The 18,238-nt window shown below is 42.2% G+C and overlaps 1 protein-coding gene across 3 annotated transcripts in view; it reads right to left on the reverse strand.

Annotated features, from left to right (window-relative positions):
• Positions 1 to 18,238, reverse strand: part of ptprt (protein tyrosine phosphatase receptor type T) — a 1,564,838-nt gene that overhangs the window by 140,191 nt on the left and 1,406,409 nt on the right. The gene's annotated exons all lie outside the window — the stretch shown is intronic.

Below are 18,238 nucleotides of genomic sequence, written 5' to 3' on the forward strand. Positions count from 1 at the left end.
TGCGAGCGCACGGTGCAGGGATGAGACATATTGACCTAAAGCGTGGCAGTACGGCGCCAAGGGAAGACATATAGATATAAATAACGTCCTGCATACCTAACACGAATCAAAGGGAGTGCCCAAGATAGCCCCGAAGAAGATGGGTAACACGACTATTAAAAAGGCGAATAAAACCAATCATTAATTGTAACTTGTGTAACTACGTAATGGCATAAAAAAGCTGATAGTGACTATCTTAAGTGACATATGGATCCAAAAAGAGAGCTGGGCAAACAATTAATAAGCTTTGTTGAATGAAGAGAGACTTTTGTGAATGTCTGTCGTTGAGTGAGAATCCTTGTGTAATTTTTTGACTGAGAAATGAATTTTTCATGTTTCTGAAAGCCTGTTTGGAAAAATAGTGCAGCTCCACCCACTTTTCCAAACAGAGTGAAAGTTTTTTTTAACCCTTTGTAGTATTGTCCTGTATGTGGGAAGTTTTAAGACATTTTAAGTTAGAAACGCAGGTGTGGATTTATTCGGATGATAAGTTACAGAGCTAGGAAATGCACAAAGGATAGGTTTGTTGAGCAAAAGATAAAAAATACATGATCCCGGTGGTTTAAAAAAAAAGAATTTATTTGACACGCTCACTTACTTGTCGACAGAAAACACGCAATCATTGATTACATTGGGTTGAAAGACATACATTTAGTCTAGGAATGAGACAAAGAATGCCTTTTAAAAAAGGCCTGTGAGGGTCTCTCGAGGCTGCGGGCTGGGGATGTACGCTCCCATTTTCCTTTGTGTAAAACCTTGACGCGCAAGCTTCTAGCTCAGTAAAAAGAGTTTTAAATAAAGATTGGCATTAAAAAATTTGAAGTGGGATTCGGAGATATTAAGAGAAGGCACAGCAAAATACTGAGATGGATTCAAACTAAAAAAAAAATTATTAAATTAAATCTGATCTCTTAGAGAAAAAAAGATGAAATAAAATGAAAAGGTTTGGAAACAATCTAGGAATACCTTCAGGGATCAGGTCAAACTCCTGGGTGAGTGGTGAGCTATCTGTGAAGGTGTAAAAGGGACTTTGAAAAAATGTTAAAACGGCAAGCTTTAGCAGTTTAGAAAAAAGACATTGTAACGACCTTGAAACTGGAATTTGAGCTAACAAAAAGCAGCCCTCAAAGCCTACGTGCTAGACTCTGTTCTAGTTATGGAGAAAAGAAAAAAGATAAAGACACAACTTTGAAAAAAACCAAATTGAACGAATTTGAAAGAAAAAGTGTCTTCGATTGTCTGATGATTTTAAATTAACAAATTTACAGAGACACGAGCCCTCCGTGTAAAATATAAAACCTAATTTGAAGAAAGAAGATCTGGGGAAAAAAAAGACGTAACGCACAAGATAGGTGCTGACAATAAAAGGGTGTTTGCGATGGAAAAAGATATAACTTACTAAATACTAGTTGATTTCGACTGTGAGAAAGATGTTGGTTTAATTGAAAAAAAAGAATTTGAAGAAGTAAAAGACACTCTCCATTGATAATGATTTTAAGTTACGAGAAAGTTTCACTGCAGTTTGAAAGATTTCCAAAATGGACGTTGTTTATCAAGAAAAGTCCCGAACAGTCCAAACAAGGAGGAGGGTTTTGAAAATAACGAGGAGAAAAGATCTAAGCTATGCGAACTCAGCTCAGGAAGAAAAAAATGGGAATTAGAGAATCTTACTGAATTTCAAAATTCTTATAGAAAATGGAACTGGCATGGAAGTTTAGATTTTGTGCTGAGAGAGAAATAACACACAAGATTTGCCCAGAGAATGGGACCGTACAATAAAACGAAATGTTGGAATGTATACAGCGTGTGTGAAAATTGGATTGCAGTAAACAATACAGCTATTAAAAATGTGTGGTCTCATTTCAAATCAATTAAAAAAAAAAATCTTTGGCAAGTACTTGAATTAGAAGTTAAGAAAAAATTGGCGTTTAATCTAAAATGCCGTCTTTCCTGATGAGAAGACTCACCTGACAGATAGAGGAAATGGTGCGATAGTCAGAATAAAAATTAAAACAGAACTAGCCTATGTAATAATACTCGCCTGATATAAATAAATGAAAGATACTCAAACAAAACAAATTCAAGAGTTAAAAGCTAGGATAAATAAGCTGGAAGAGATTTTTTTTTAAATGGGACAAGACGGATAAGAACATAAGAACATAAGAATTAGGAACAGGAGTAGGCCATCTAGCCCCTCGAGCCTGCTCCGCCATTCAATAAGATCATGGCTGATCTGGTCGTGGACACAGCTCCACTTAACCGCCCTCTCCCCGTAACCCTTAATTCCCTTATTGGTTAAAAATCTATCTATTTTTGACTTGAAAACATTCAATGAGCTAGCCTCAACTGCTTCCTTGTGCAGAGAATTCCACAGATTCACAACCCTCTGGGAGAAGAAATTCTTTCTCAACTCGGTTTTAAATTGGCTCCTCCGTATTTTGAGGCTGTGCCCCCTAGTTCTAGTCTCCCCTATCAATGGAAACAACCTCTCTGCCTCTATCTTGTCTATCCCTTTCATGATTTTAAATGTTTCTATAAGATCACCCCTCATCCTTCTGAACTCCAACGAGTAAAGACCCAGTCTACTCAATCTATCATCATAAGGTAACCCCCTCATTTCTGGAATCAGCCTAGTGAATCGTCTCTGTACCCCTTCCAAAGCTAGTATATCCTTCCTTAAGTAAGGTGACCAAAACTGCACACAGTACTCCAGGTGCGGCCTTACCAATACCTTAAACAGTTGCAGCAAGACCTCCCTGATTTTGTACTCCATCCCTCTCGCAATGAAGGCCAACATTCCATTCGCCTTCCTGATTACCTGCTGCACCTGCAAACTAACTTTTTGGGATTCATGCACCAGGACCCCCAGGTCCCTCTGCACCACAGCATGTTGTAATTTCTCCCCATTCAAATAATATTCCCTTTTACTGTTTTTTTTCCCAAGGTGGATGACCTCACACTTTCCGACATTGTATTCCATCTGCCAAACCTTAGCCCATTCGCTTAACCTATCCAAATCTCCTTGCAGCCTCTCTGAGTCCTCCACACAACCCGCTTTCCCACTAATCTTAGTGTCATCTGCAAATTTTGTTGCACTACACTCTGTCCCCTCTTCTAGGTCATCTATGTATATTGTAAACAATTGTGGTCCCAGCACTGATCCCTGTGGCACACCACTAACCACTGATTTCCAACCGGAAAAGGACCCATTTATCCCGACTCTCTGCTTTCTGTTCGCCAGCCAATTCTCTATCCATGCTAATACATTTCCTCTGACTCCGCGTACCTTTATCTTCTGCAGTAACCTTTGGTGAGGCACCTTATCGAATGCCTTTTGGAAATCTAAATACACCATATCCATTGGTACACCTCTATCCACCATGTTCGTTATATCCTCAAAGAATTCCATTAAGTTAGTTAAACATGATTTCCCTTTCATGAATCCATGCTGCGTCTGCTTGATTGCACTATTCCTATCTAGATGTCCCGCTATTTCTTCCTTAATGATAGTTTCAAGCATTTTCCCCACTACAGATGTTAAACTAACCGGCCTATAGTTACCTGCCTTTTGCCTGCCCCCTTTTTTAAACAGAGGCGTTACATTAGCTGCTTTCCAATCCGCTGGTACCTCCCCAGAGTCCAGAAAATTTTGGTAGATTATAACGACTGCATCTGCTATAACTTCCGCCATCTCTTTTAATACCCTGGGATGCATTTCATCAGGACCAGGGGACTTGTCTATCTTCAGTCCCATTAGCCTGTCCAGCACTACCCCCCTTGTGATAGTGATTGTCTCAAGGTCCTCCCTTCCCACATTCCTGTGGACTGCAAATTTTGGCATGGTTTTTGTGTCTTCCACTGTGAAGACGGAAGCAAAATAATTGTTTAAGGTCTCAGCCATTTCCACATTTCCCATTATTAAATCCCCCTTTTCATCTTCTAAGGGACCAATATTTACTTTAGTCACTCTTTTCCATTTTATATATCTGTAAAAGCTTTTACTATCTGTTTTTATGTTTTGCGCAAGTTTACCTTCGTAATCTATCTTCCCTTTCTTTATTGTTTTTTTAGTCATTCTTTGCTGTTGCTTAAAATTTTCCCAATCCTCTAGTTTCCCACTAACCTTGGCCACCTAATACGCATTGGTCTTTGATTTGATACTTTCCTTTATTTCCTTGGTTATCCACGGCTGGTTATCCCTTCTCTTGCCGCCCTTCTTTTTCACCGGAATATATTTTTGTTGCGCACTATGAAAGAGCTCCTTAAAAGTCCTCCACTGTTCCTCAATTGTGCCACCGTTTAGTCCTTGTTTCCAGTCTACTTTCGCCAACTCTGCCCTCATCCCACTGTAGTCCCCTTTGTTTAAGCATAGTACGCTCGTTTCTGACACAACTTCCTCATCCTCAATCTGTATTACAAATTCAACCATATTGTGATCATTCATTCCGAGAGGATCTTTTACTAGGAGATCGTTTATTTTTCCTGTCTCATTACACAGGACCAGATCTAAGATGGCTTGCTCCCTTGTAGGTTCTGTTACATACTGTTCTAAGAAACAATCCCGTATGCATTCTATGAATTCCTCCTCCAGGCTACCCCGTGCGATTTGATTTGACCAATCGATATGTCGGTTAAAATCCCCCATGACTACTGCCATTCATTTTGCACATGCCTCCATTATTCCCTTGATTATTGCCCGCCCCACCGTGAAGTTATTATTTGGGGGCCTATAAACTACGCCAACCAGTGACTTTTTCCCCTTACTATCTCTAATCTCCACCCACAATTATTCAACATTTTGTTCATTGGAGCCAATTATCATCCCTCCCAACTGCCCTGATATCATCTTTTATTAACAGAGCTACCCCACCTCCTTTCCCTTCTTGCCTATCTTTCTGAATCCTCAGATACCCTTGTATGTTTAATTCCCAGTCTTGACCACCTTGCAACCATGTTTCTGGAATGGCCACCAAATCATACCCATTTGTAATGATTTGTGCCGTCAACTCATTTACTTTATTTCGAATGCTGCATGCATTTAGGTAGAGTGTTTTCATCCTAGTTTTTAAACCATGATTTTTACTTTTGACCCCTCCTGCATCCCTTTTATATTCAGTGGCCCTTTTTGTTTCTTGCCTTTGGTTTCTCTGCCCTCCATTTTTACTCATCTCTTTCCTGTCTTTTGTTTTTGTTTTTGTTTTTGGATAGTGCAGTGCGCAGCCATAGCACCATCACCTATGGCAATAAAGCCCACGGTGGGTAAGTGTAGTCCACAAACCCAACCTAACCCTTGCCTCCGATTTCACAGAGTGACCTCGACATGCATGGATAAAAGATGAGTAGACCTGAACCTAACACCTGGTGACGACCAGGCTATCTGTTTAAAATTTGCAGATAAAACACTCACCGAGATGGGATCGCAGCGGCTACTTCGACCCTGGAGACTCAGGATACTGGGAATCTTAAGGCTCACGCAAGCATTGGATAATACAGATGGACTACGAGAGATATAGCACATGCAGGAAAGACACATCTACATGAACTAGCTTTGTTTAATTTAATTGCCGAAATATGCATCCCAGCAGCCAAGGACTGGAGCAAGAACAGAACTTATTTTAACGCATGGCTATGTATAGTGTATTAAGTAAGGTTGTAATGCAGCAAGATGCCGATGCCATGGGCGCCAGTAGATTCCGAGAACAGAAGCAAGTTCATAGGACCAAAAGGGGAAGGGTGCAGAAATCCAACTGGATGGAGTGTGGAGGAAAGAGAAACAGAAGGGTGGGAACAGAACGGAGCAAAAGGGAGGTGGAACCCCAGGATGTTTAGGAAAACTGGCCAATGGGATAAAATGAAGACCAAGGGAGGTCTCTGGAATATAAGGTGCATGTCCCGAAGCCTGACACGGTAACAACACGGAGAAGCCGGTATTGATAATGCGCAGCGCAAACAAGAAGGAATACAACCTAAAAAGGGGGGCGGATGGAGTGTGGAGGAAAGATGACAATAAAGGTCCGGCTGGGACACCAAACATGCCCAAAGGGACCCTGGGAAGCCCGACCACTGCCCCGACAACCACCCTGGGGACATCAACTCTTCCCAGCACAACCACGCAAGTCCCCCCATAAGCCCGTCCATAAAGACTGGAGCCAAAGGGGGGCTAGTAATAAAAGAATCTAAAGAAAGGATATAATTTGGGGTGCGTCAGCGACTACTTAACCAAAATCTAATGGATATCATTCTTCCTAGCTTCTGTGGGAATTAAACTACCAGAACCTGACACAACGGATCCTCGAAGGCCCAGAATCCACTACCCTGAGATTTGATGTCAGAAAGGGAACAGGGCAAGGTCGAACAAAAAGGGGAACACTGGAAACACAAGGCATGGGTTATGCGGCAGGGGTTACGACGATGAATTCTATAGACCTGTATGCAATATACGACCGGGTTAACAACTTAACGTAAATCTTGAGGGGTTTACTTGGGAGGGGCATGGATAACCAAGCCCTACAAACGCGGCTGGGAGATGGCGCGGAAGAGGAACTATTACAGGTGGCCCATACATTACAGAAGCATGCCAAGACAATAAATTTGATCCACGCAATGGGGAATGACATAAGTAAACGATTACAAGCTGAGATAGTTTGCTCCGGGTATGGGGCCTGGATTAAGTGAAGTACAACATAACTTGGAGCAACTCCAGAATGGAGACATACCAGATTGGATCCCGAACAGCATACTTAACAATGGATAACACATGCGAGGTATGAAGGAATAGTCACGCATGGGTGCCAAATTTCAGATGTATTACTGGGTGGGTGAATATGATCGGATTTATGTTGTCCATACCATAGTATGATGTAACAAAGGGAGTCAGATCGATAATATCGATGAAGTAAGAAACCAAACTCGGTTGCGTTACCATCAGCCTGCCAGACGGGTGATTAAAATTAAATTAGTACGAAAGGCATTGACATAACTGATTGCTATAAAAATAATCAAGTGGTTTTATGTCGAGGTACACCACGAATGACGAATGATGATTGCAGACTCCACCAAACAAACGGATGCATGCTGAGTATCACTCCTCTCGAACACGATTCCGAAGCAATCGCTGCTCCACAAGGGAATGGAGATTTGGTGCGTGAGCACAGGAGCAGCCAACCCGAAGATTAAGACCAGGGGAGGAGTCACCCCCTGTGTCATCACCAACCCTAACTTCTGTTTCATGCCCATGGGAAAAATAGACATAAATGGATACCACATACATCCCGAGACAATGGAAATCATCCACGGAACGGTCACGGATACCCTCCGAGAGGGGTACAAGGAGGCGGTATGGGAATCGCAAGGCACCAGAATTAAATGAGGAACAATTACGTTTGGTGCAAGGAATCCAGAATCAAAGACGACAGTATATCCAGCTGATGGAAGAAGTAGACAACCTACAGAGAGACACTAATGCAATGCTGGCTGATCAGCTCTGGTACTCAAAGCTGTGGGACATTGGACTTGATATTCAAATTCACCCATGGATAAGAATTATATCACATGTACTTGTAGTAATACAGGGCCTTGTTCTGATGGTCATGATGGGATTAACATGTGCACGAATTAAACAGGTCAAATGATACGTCAGGGCACGCGCTATGATTAAGGCCATAAGGGATGAAAATTTAAGCAGTCCTACAGGAAGGACTTACCTTATATAACTCTGCAGGAAAGGTCTCAGGAGGTCCCGAAGCTTGGGAGATAGCCACCCAGGTGAACAGACCTATCTGGAACTTGCCTACAGGGAGATAGTTATCAGGAAATATGGCCAGCTTGGCATATAGCCAAGGGCCAAAAGGGGGGAATTGTAAGAGAAATTTGACATTAGGGTTACCAGTGGGACAAGGGTTAAAGTGCTGGTTCCTGCACCGACCCATAAGGAGGTAAAAGGCCTCTCTTCGGCCTTGTATCAAGGCTCCAGAAGTTATCAATTCAATAATATTCCGACAGCATACGATGTGAGAACCTAAACAGACATTGATAAGACCTTGCGAAGAGGCTCGAGGCGGACTCACGGGCACCAAGGAGAAGCAACAAATTCTGACCTAATGAAGTCATTCTAGTCACAGCCTAAGGTGGTCACGAGGGTCTTGGCCTGTCAATCCAAAGTAACACTAATAAGGTAGTCCAATTAGAGAAGTAGCACTGATAAGGTAGTCCAATTAGAGATCTAGGGAGGTCTTACCAGGGAACGGAGAGGTTTTTGAAATGTATAAAAGTTGTATGATTGTGCTGTTCGGAGAGCATCTCCACTCACAGGTGGCTGTGATGAGAGGTGTTCCCGGATGTTCGTAATAAAAGATCGTTATACCTTGCCATTCGTCTCTGTCTGCTAACTCCGGGGGCTGTTACGCGGGTTGGGGCGAGCGTTGAACCTCTATATCAGGGGGCCTGCTCGTGGGAGAAGCCTTCCCATTTTCCCCTTACATTCTCATCACTATTCAGCAATGTCCAATGATAATTCACTATGTGCCCGTCAAGTGGAATCAGCTTTGGGATTGGGATAGGGTTTGGCTGTGATTATTCACTCAAATCGAACAGCCCAGTGGTATGCATTTTTTTAAGCTCATACACAAAGAAAAGTACCAGGGCAAAGGACAAGTGGGCTGCCATGTTCCAATATGAGCCACTGCCTTCAGTTGGGTAGAGCTAAAAAGTGGAGAAAAATGAAGAAGTGAAAAGATGTAAGAGGGGAACACAATCTGAGATGATGCTGACCTTTATAAACCACTCAAGTTTCTCTCTCATTGTTGTTGTTGTCACCGTGACCTCTTGATCATATTCCGACCTTGTGGAATACGCACTTGTATTCTTTATTTATATCATTTAACAAATACAATAGGAAAAGCAAGTGTAACAGTGATCCTTGCCAAAACCATTAACAAATGAATGTCTTCCATTACAACTAAGGTGGGACTATATGTAGACAAGGAAAGGAACTTCAGAAAGCATCTGATTTGCATATTTAATTTTGATTTAAATCAAAGGATTACATAAGAACATAAGAAATAGGAACATGAGTAGGCCATACAGCTCCACGAGCCTGCTTGGCCATTCACTAAGATCATAGCTGATCTGATCATGGACTCAGCTCCACTTCCCCGCCTGCTCCCCATAAGCCCTTATCTTTTAAGAAACTGTCGATTTCTGTCTTAAATTTATTCAATGGCCCAACTTCCACAGCCCTCTGAGGCAGCGAATTCCACAGATTTACAACTCTCTGAGAGAAGAGATTCCTCCTCATCTCAGTTTTAAATAGGCGGCCCCTTATTCTAAGATCGTGCCCTCTAGTTCTAGTCTCCCCCATCAGTGGAAACATCCTCTCTGCATCCACCCTGTCAAGCCCCCTCATAATCTTATATGTTTCGATAAATGATTGAATTATGTTTCACTATTGCCATCTAATTAGCCTTGATTAACATCTGTGTTCAATCCATTAGTGAGCAATACAGTGCTGAAAAACAGAGTAGCCATTTGGGTAAAAAAATAAGAGCTTAGCAAAGGTAAGAGGGCATTAGAGACTTCATAATCCCCCTCATAATCTTATACATTTTGATAAGATCACCACTCATTCTTCTGAATTCCAATGAGTAGAGACCCAACCTATTCACCAATGTCCTAGGGGGAGTGTTTGCAAGTGCTGTTGGGGAGGAGTTAAACTAGTGCGGCAGGGGGATGGGAACCAATGCAGGGAGACAGAGGGAAATAAAATGGAGTCAAAAGCAAAAGATATAAAGGAGAATAGTAAAAGTGGAGGGCAGAGAATCCTAAGGCAAAAAACAAAAAGAGCCACATTACAGCAAAATTCTAAAGGGGCAAAGTGTGTTAAAAAGACAAGCCTGAAGGCTCTGTGCCTCAATGCGAGGAGTATTCGGAATAAGGTGGACGAATTAACTGCGCAGATAGCAGTTAACGAATATGATATAATTGGCATCACGGAGACATGGCTCAAGGGTGACCAAGGCTAGGAACTCAACATCCAAGGGTATTCAACATTTAGGAAGGATAGACAGAAAAGAAAAGGAGGTGGGTGGCGTTGCTGGTTAAAGAGGAAATTAATGCAATAGTAAGGAGGGACATTAGCCTGGATTATGTGGAATCGGTATGGGTGGAGCTGTGGAATTCCAAAGGGCAGAAAACGCTAGTGGTGTTGTGTACAGACCACCAAACAGTAGTAGTGAGGTTGGAGACAGCATCAAACAAGAAATAAGGGATGTGTGCAATAAAGGTACAGCAGTTATCATGGGTGACTTTAATCTACATATTGATTGGGCTAACCAAACTGGTAGCAATGCAGTGGAGGAGGATTTCCTGGAGTGTATTAGGGATGGTTTTCTTGACCAATATGTCGAGGAACCAACTAGAGAGCTGGCCATCCTCGACTGGATGATGTGTAATGAGAAGGGACTAATTAGCAATCTTGTTGTGCGAGGCCCTTTGGGGAAGAGTGACCATAATATGGAGAGTGACACAGTTAATTCGGAAACTAGGGTTCTGAACTTAAGGAAAGGTAACTTCGATGGTATGACATGTGAATTGGCTAGAATAGACTGGCAAAGGATACTTAAAGGGTTGACAGTGGATAAGCAATGGCAAACATTTAAAGATCACATGGATGAACTTCAGCAATTGTACATCCCTGTCTGGAGTAAAAATAAAATGGGGAAGGTGCGCTAACAAGGGAAATTAAGGATAGTGTTAAAGCCAAGGAAGAGGCATATAATTTGGCTAGAAAAAGCAACAAACCTGAGGACTGGGAGAAATTTAGAATTCAACAGAGGAGGACTAAGGGTTTAATTAAGAGGGGGAAAATAGAGTACGAAAGGAAGCTTGCAGGGAACATAAAAATTGACTGCAAAAGCTTCTATAAATATATGAAGAGAAAAAGATTAATAAAGACAAACGTAGGTCCCTTGCTGTCGGATTCAGGTGAATGTCTAATGGGGAACAAAGAAATGGCAGACCAATTGAACAAATACTTTGGTCTGTCATCCCGAAGAAAGGGACAAATAACCTTCCGAATGTACTAGGAGACAGTGGGTCTAGTGAGAAGGAGGAACTGAAGGATATCCTTATCAGGCGGGAAATTGTGTTAGGGAAATTGATGGGATTGAAGGCCGATAAATCCCCGGGGCCTGATAGTCTGCATCCCAGAGTACTTAAGGAAGTGGCACTAGAAATAGTGGATGCATTGGTGATCATTTTCCAAAAGTCTATTGACTCTGGATCAGTTCCTATGGGCTGGAGGGTAGCTAATGTAACACCACTTTTTAAAAAAGGAGGGAGAGAGAAAACGGGTAATTATAGACTGGTTAGCCTGACATCAGTAGTGGGGAAAATGTTGGAATCAATCATTAAGGATGAAATAGCAGCGCATTTGGAAAGCAGTGACAGGATTGGACCAAGTCAGCATGGATTTATGAAAGGGAAATCATGCTTGATGAATCTTCTGGAATTTTTTGAGGAAGTAACTAGCAGAGTGGACAAGGGAGAATGAGTGGATGTGGTGTATTTGGACTTTCAAAAGGCTTTTGACAAGGGCCCGCACAAGAGATTGGTGTGCAAAATCAAAGCGCATGGTATTGGGGGTAATGTACTGATGTGGATAGGGAACTGGTTAGCAGACAGGAAGCAGAGAGTCGGGATAAACGGGTCATTTTCAAAATGGCAGGCAGTGACTCGTGGAGTGCCGCAGGGCTCAGTGCTGGGACCCCAGCTCTTTACAATATACATTAACGATTTAGATGAAGGAATTGAGTGTAATATCTCCAAGTTTGCAGATGACACTAAACTAGGTGGCGTTATGAGCTGTGAGGAGGACGCTAAGAGGCTGCAGGGTGACTTAGACAGGTTAGGTGAGTGGGCAAATGCATGGCAGATGCAGTATAATGTGGATAAATGTGAGGTTATCCATTTTGGGAGCAAAAACAGGAAGGCAGAATATTATCTAGATGGCAGCAGATTAGGAAAAGGGGAGGTGCAACGAGACCTGGGTCTCATGGTTCATCAGTCACTGAAAGTGGACATGCAGGTACAGCAGGCGGTGAAGAAGGCAAATGGTATGTTGGCCTTCATAGCTAGGGAATTTGAGTATAGGAGCAGGGAGGTCTTACTGCAGTTGTACAGGGTCTTCATGAGGCCTCACCTGGAATATTGTGTTCCGTTTTGGTCTCCTAATCTGAGGAAGGACATTCTTGCTATTGAGGGAGTGCAGTGAAGGTTCACCAGACTGATTCCAGGGATGGCTGGGCTGTCATATGAGGAGAGACTGGATCAACTGGGCCTTTATTCACTGGAGTTTAGAAGGATGAGAGGGGATCTCATAGAAACGTATAAGATTCTGACGGGACTGGACAGGTTAGATGCGGGAAGAATGTTCCCGATGTTGGGGAAGTCCAGAACCAGGGGACATAGTCTTAGGATAAGGGGTAGGCCATTTAGGACTGAGATGAGGAGAAACTTCTTCACTCAGAGAGTTGGTAACCTATGAAATTCCCTACCGCAGAGAGTTGTTGATGCCAGTTCATTGGATATACTCAAGAGGGTGTTAGATATGGCCCTTACAGCTCAGGGATCAAGGGGTATGGAGAGAAAGCAGGAAAGAGGTACTGAGGGAATGATCAGCCATGATCTTATTGAATGGTGGTACAGGCTCGAAGGGCGGAATGGTCTACTCCTGCACCTATTTTCTCTGTTTCTATATTTCTCACCCTTTCCTCATAAGTCAACCTCCTCATCCCCGGAATCAACCGAGTGAACCTTCTCTGAACTGCCTCCAAAGCAAGTATATCCTTTCGTAAATATGGAAACCCAAACTGCATGCAGTATTCCAGGTGTGGCCTCACCAATACCTTATATAGCTGTAGTAAGACTTCCCTGTTATTATAATCCATCCCCTTTGCAATAAAGGCCAAGATACCATTGGTCTTCCTGATCACTTGCTGTACCTGCATACTATCCTTTTGTGTTTTATGCACAAGTACCCCCAGGTCCCGCTGTACTGCGGCACTTTGCAATCTTTTCCATTTAAATAATAACTTGCTCTTTGATTTTTTCTGCCAAAATGCATGACCTCACACTTTCCAACATTATACTCCATCTGCCAAATTTTTGCCCATTCACTTAGCCTGTCTATGTCCTTTTGCAGATTTTTTGTGTCCTCCTCACACATTGCTTTTCCTCCCATCTTTGTATTGTCAGCAAACTTGGCTACATTACACTCAGTCCCTTCTTCCAAGTCGTTAATATAGATTATAAATAGTTGGGGTCCCAGCACTGATCCCTGCGGCACCCCACTAGTTATGGTTGCCCAACAGAGAATGAACCATTTATTCTGACTTTCTGTTCTTTGTTAGTTAGCCAATCCTCTATCCATGCTAATATATTACCCCCAACCCCGTGAACTTTTATATTGTGCAGTAACCTTTTATGTGGCACCTTGTCAAATGCCTTCTCGAAGTCCAAATACATCACATTATGCTTCCTTTGATGAACACGGCTCAACAGTGGTGGTGTAATACAGCAGACAGTGAGATGCCTTGGGCTAAGGCCACATTTACTTACTGAATGCAGCAGTAATGATGTGCTCCAGCAATGTATACTTACCAGTTGCCACACACTTGCACGTGAGGTAGTCCTGCTCACCCATCACCCCTGTGCTCGCTGACCTACAATGGCTTCTGGTTAAGCAAGTCTCGATTTCAAAAATCTTATCGTTTTCAAATCCCTCCATGGCCTTGCCCCTCCCTATCTCTGTAATCGCCCCCAGCTCCACAGCCCCCCGAGTTGTCTGTGCTCCTCTAATTCTGCCCTTTTGAGCATCCCTGATTACAATTGCTCAACCATTGGTGGTCATGCCTTCTGTTGCCTAGGCCCCAATCTCTGGAACTCCCTGCCTAAACCTCTCCACCTCTCTTTCCTCCTTCAAGATGTTCCTTAAAACCTACCTCTTTGACCAAGCTTTTGGTCACCTGCGATAATTTCTACTTATGTGGTTCAAATTTGTATCCAAAATACTCCTGTGAAGCGCCTTGGGACATTTCACTATGTTAAAGGCACTCTATAAATATAAGTTGTTGTTGTAATAAATATGTTAGATAAGTTCTGAAAAGCATTGGTTAACTGAAAAATGAACCACTAATTGACATCAAATTTCATACTGTATGACTGCAGAGGGCAAACCATCAATCAAAAGGTGGTTGCGTTTTCAGTGAAGTGTCAATCCAATTTATTTTCTTGTTTCCAACTGCTGTGAAATATTGTAAAGTTTTCAGTTTTCTGGTTATATACATATAAATACAAGTCCTGTGTGTAGCTCGCTTCTGTCAACACACTTCAAAGTGACAAAAGCTTTAAAAAACAGAATGAAAGTCAGCCATTCCCAACTGGATTTTCTCGCCTTGATAAAAATGGCCTCCGCCCAAAGGCACGAGTTGAGTATTTACAGGCAGCCACAAATCTCCAGACACTTCTCTCAGCAAATAATCTCCACTGACCACTTCCCCACAGGGAGTATCTGAGCGGTGATCTTACAGAGACAAGCTACAATAAAAACATAGCTCCACCTTAACAGTGAAACAACATCAAAATACCTTGGACCACAGACTACCCATGAGTAAACCCATGAGAGATTAGCTATACATTGAATGTGCGGATCGAAGGCTTCCTGCTGGTCCGGAAGGTATGGAGACTCATGCTCCTGAGCCTCTCCGGGTATGCACAGGTAGGGGCCCAGATATCTCAGGGGGGCATGCGGTTCACAAGCACCACTGAGATCACGTGGGCCGGCAGTGACAGAAGGGAATCCCCATTCATGCTTATGGGGATTCTGTATGTACGGAAACCCCATAAGCATGAGTGGGAAAACCTTCAAAATACCTCTGCACTTCAAATAAATTTTTAAAAATTACATATTAAAAATTTAAATTACATTCAATGAAATATTTAAAACAAAAAATTAATTTATTGAAAAATAAACTTACATGTTTTAAAGGGGCTAAAAATAAACTTACACGGGGTTTTTAATGTATAAATGATGGTTAACATTTTATTTTTATGTTTTTTAACGTCTTGGGGCTAGAGATTGATCAGCCTGCAGTATTTCCTTGCTTTGGGTGGTCTTTCATTTGTTGGGAATTTCATCAGGACCTCACGCTGACGGTTTTGAAATATCGCTGGGGAGCGGACCGCCGGCATGCAACACTGGGAAAACCGCTCCTGCCTGAGTTTGGTGGGAGCAGTGATCCGTACTTCTGCAGAAAAAAACACCCAGTTGGTGCAGCCTTTCGATGGACGGTGGGTATGAAACCCTGCAAAAAAAGGTAAGTGAATGTTCTTTTACAATTCTTTTGCGGCGATTCAATTAAAAAGGCTTCTTTGAATGTTTTCCGATGTTTAATTTTTTATTTTTTTAAAAGAATATTTTTCATGTTTTCCCCCCTCCCTAGACCACTCTGGCCTCGGACTTTGACCAGGACCGTCGAGAATGCACGAGCAACGCCCATTTTTCCCATCGGGTGTTTTTTTTTCTATTTTTTTGACCAAAGTTCTGCCCAAAGTACTGCCAGGATCTCAGCGGTCTTTTCGATGGTAAATGGGCGGAACTTGTCTTTGATCAATTTCGATCCCTTTCACTGGTAAAAGCTGGCCTTACGCGTGCTTTTACCAGGTATAAGAATTTCATGGGCCTTGGCTGGGCAATAGCCTAACTCTCCGCCCTCGAATGCCCTTTTCCCGGGGATGCGTTGGATCTGTCATGAGAATTCGTGACAGATCGCAAGTTCCGGGTTTTCGCACATGCACTGTGCACGAGGAAATCTGGAAGTTGCGCGGCCCCTATGGGTTTGTATGCACCTCATACACATCCACAGGTCCTGCAAATTACCGCCCAGTAGATTAAAGGAAGTAACAAAGACCTGATGTTGGGTGAAGTGGCTATTCAAAGTAATTTACAGTCTTTTGTTGTTTATCTTGTTTGTGATTTTAAGTTCTAGTACTCGGTTAGTCAGGACTTTACACTCCTAAAGCAGTTAAATGCTGCATCCTGGAAGACTGTATTCTACCCAATACTCCAACAAATTAAGAATTTGAGCTCTGAGAATCATTAGATGAACTAGTTAAACAGCAAGTTCTGCAACAGAAGCACATTTGAAAAGTACTGTTATATAAAAGTACACCCAGGTCGGCTGTGTCATGGAGATAAAAAGAAGAAAACTGTGATTGCTGGAAATCTGAAATAAAACAGCAAAAGCTGTCTTCATCCCAGTGCCTTAGAGTAGCTTGCATAATATAGTTGCTGCATTCTGCTGCCTATAGGAGTTTTGTGGGTAAGTAGTCAAAGAACATTAGTACTAATGTTAAGTCCTGTATTGTTCAGTCATTGCAATTTAGATGCACCGAAGGCCTTTAGCAGAAACTGTTGCTATGCCACAAAGGTTAACAATGTGTCAAAAGAGTTGGCCAACAAACTCTGCCACCAGCTCAATGTTGGCTGTCTACGGATCTGGAGCTAGAGGCTATAGCATCTTCGTGGCTACAGAGAATGCAATTCTAGCGCTTGTGATGCTGGTTGCTGTCAACCTTGTAAGTCCTTCTGACACACAGCTGAAATGACGTGAGTCGCACAACGATCTCTTCTTCAAGGAAGATGAATTTTCTCTCTGGGGTAAGAATTGTGCCTAATGGCTGCCAGCACGAAAGCTGACATTGCTTTGTGCTTTGTTAAGGTGTCAGATGCACTCCTATTAGAAAGTGAGACACTCAGGGAGTAGAATGATGTGGATATATCAACTAATTACTCCAGGTTCAACCTTTCCAATGGTTAGTTGAGTGATTTGAATTAAAAGTATTATTGCCATGGTTATCACATCAGCAATGAAAAGTGTAATTGTAATTGCCTGCAAACTGAATTAAATAATTATTGATGTATTATTCAAAAGCTAATCTTCCAATGTAGAATTTTCTGGATGTTTCTCCTTTGTAATTCAAAAATAAGTTTTTCGTTACCCGTTTTCAATGTTTCGGTTTAACACTACTGTGACCAATAGTGTAATCAGCATTTGACTACCGCTGATGATGAGAGACATAACAAAATGGTACGGCATAAGTCAAGTTTATAAAGAGCACAGGCAAGGGTACAGTCACGTTTCTTTGGGAAGCATCATCTCATACCTGAGAGGAAGATTTTACAGTACAGTCATGTTCCCACCCTCCACCCCCCCACCCTGAGTACAACAATGTGAACAGACCAACATTGTACGAAGTCTCAAAGAGAAGACATGTGCACAGCTGTGGCATAGTTATTTCTGTAGAAACAGTAGAAAACATGTTGGGCTGGAAATTGCCGTCGGAGGCTTCCCGCGGGCGAATGCCTCCAAATCACAAGAAAATTACAAACCTACCTGATGGTCCCGAAGGTTCGTAGACTTGCGCTCCTGGGCCTCTAAGCGTATGCATGCATAAAGGCCATGTATCCCAGGGGCGCATGTGGTTCGCAAGTGTCCCTGGGATCATGTGGGCTGGCACAACCAATCACAAAGTGGGATTCACATTATGCTGATGGGGATTCCATTTGCGTATGGACTCCCCATAAGTGTAATAGGAATCCTCTAAAAAACACACTTTCACCCCACTTAAATAAAAATAAATCATCAGATGTTCAAAATTAATTAAAATACAATTTAATTAAACATTTAAAACAAAAATTAAATTTTTTGAAAAATAAATGTAAACATTTTTAAAGGGGCCAAAAACAACCTAAACTAATTTTAAAGGTTTTTGAATGTTTAAATCATTAAAAAAAAACTTACACTGGTAAAATAAGGCCTTACGTCTGCTTTTACCAGGCGTAAGAGTTTTGTGGGCATTCACTGGGCAAATAGCCCAACTCTCCGCCAGTGAATGCCCCTTTCCTGCGCAACCGTATGATTGGTCAAGCAGAAACTTGACAGGTTGCAAGTTCTGGGTTTTCACGTATGCGCAGTGCATGTGGAAACCTGGAACTTACAGGACACTTATGACTGCATATTCTGCATACGTGGTCATAGGCCCCGGCAAGTCCAGGCCATTGTTTTTTGAATTTTCCACATATTTTGTCGTAGAGAAAAAAATAAATGCTTATTATCCTGTGTCTAATTCACAAATACAGCTT

The sequence above is a fragment of the Pristiophorus japonicus genome, chromosome 12 (assembly GCF_044704955.1).
Source record: "Pristiophorus japonicus isolate sPriJap1 chromosome 12, sPriJap1.hap1, whole genome shotgun sequence".
NCBI lineage: Eukaryota > Metazoa > Chordata > Chondrichthyes > Pristiophoridae > Pristiophorus > Pristiophorus japonicus.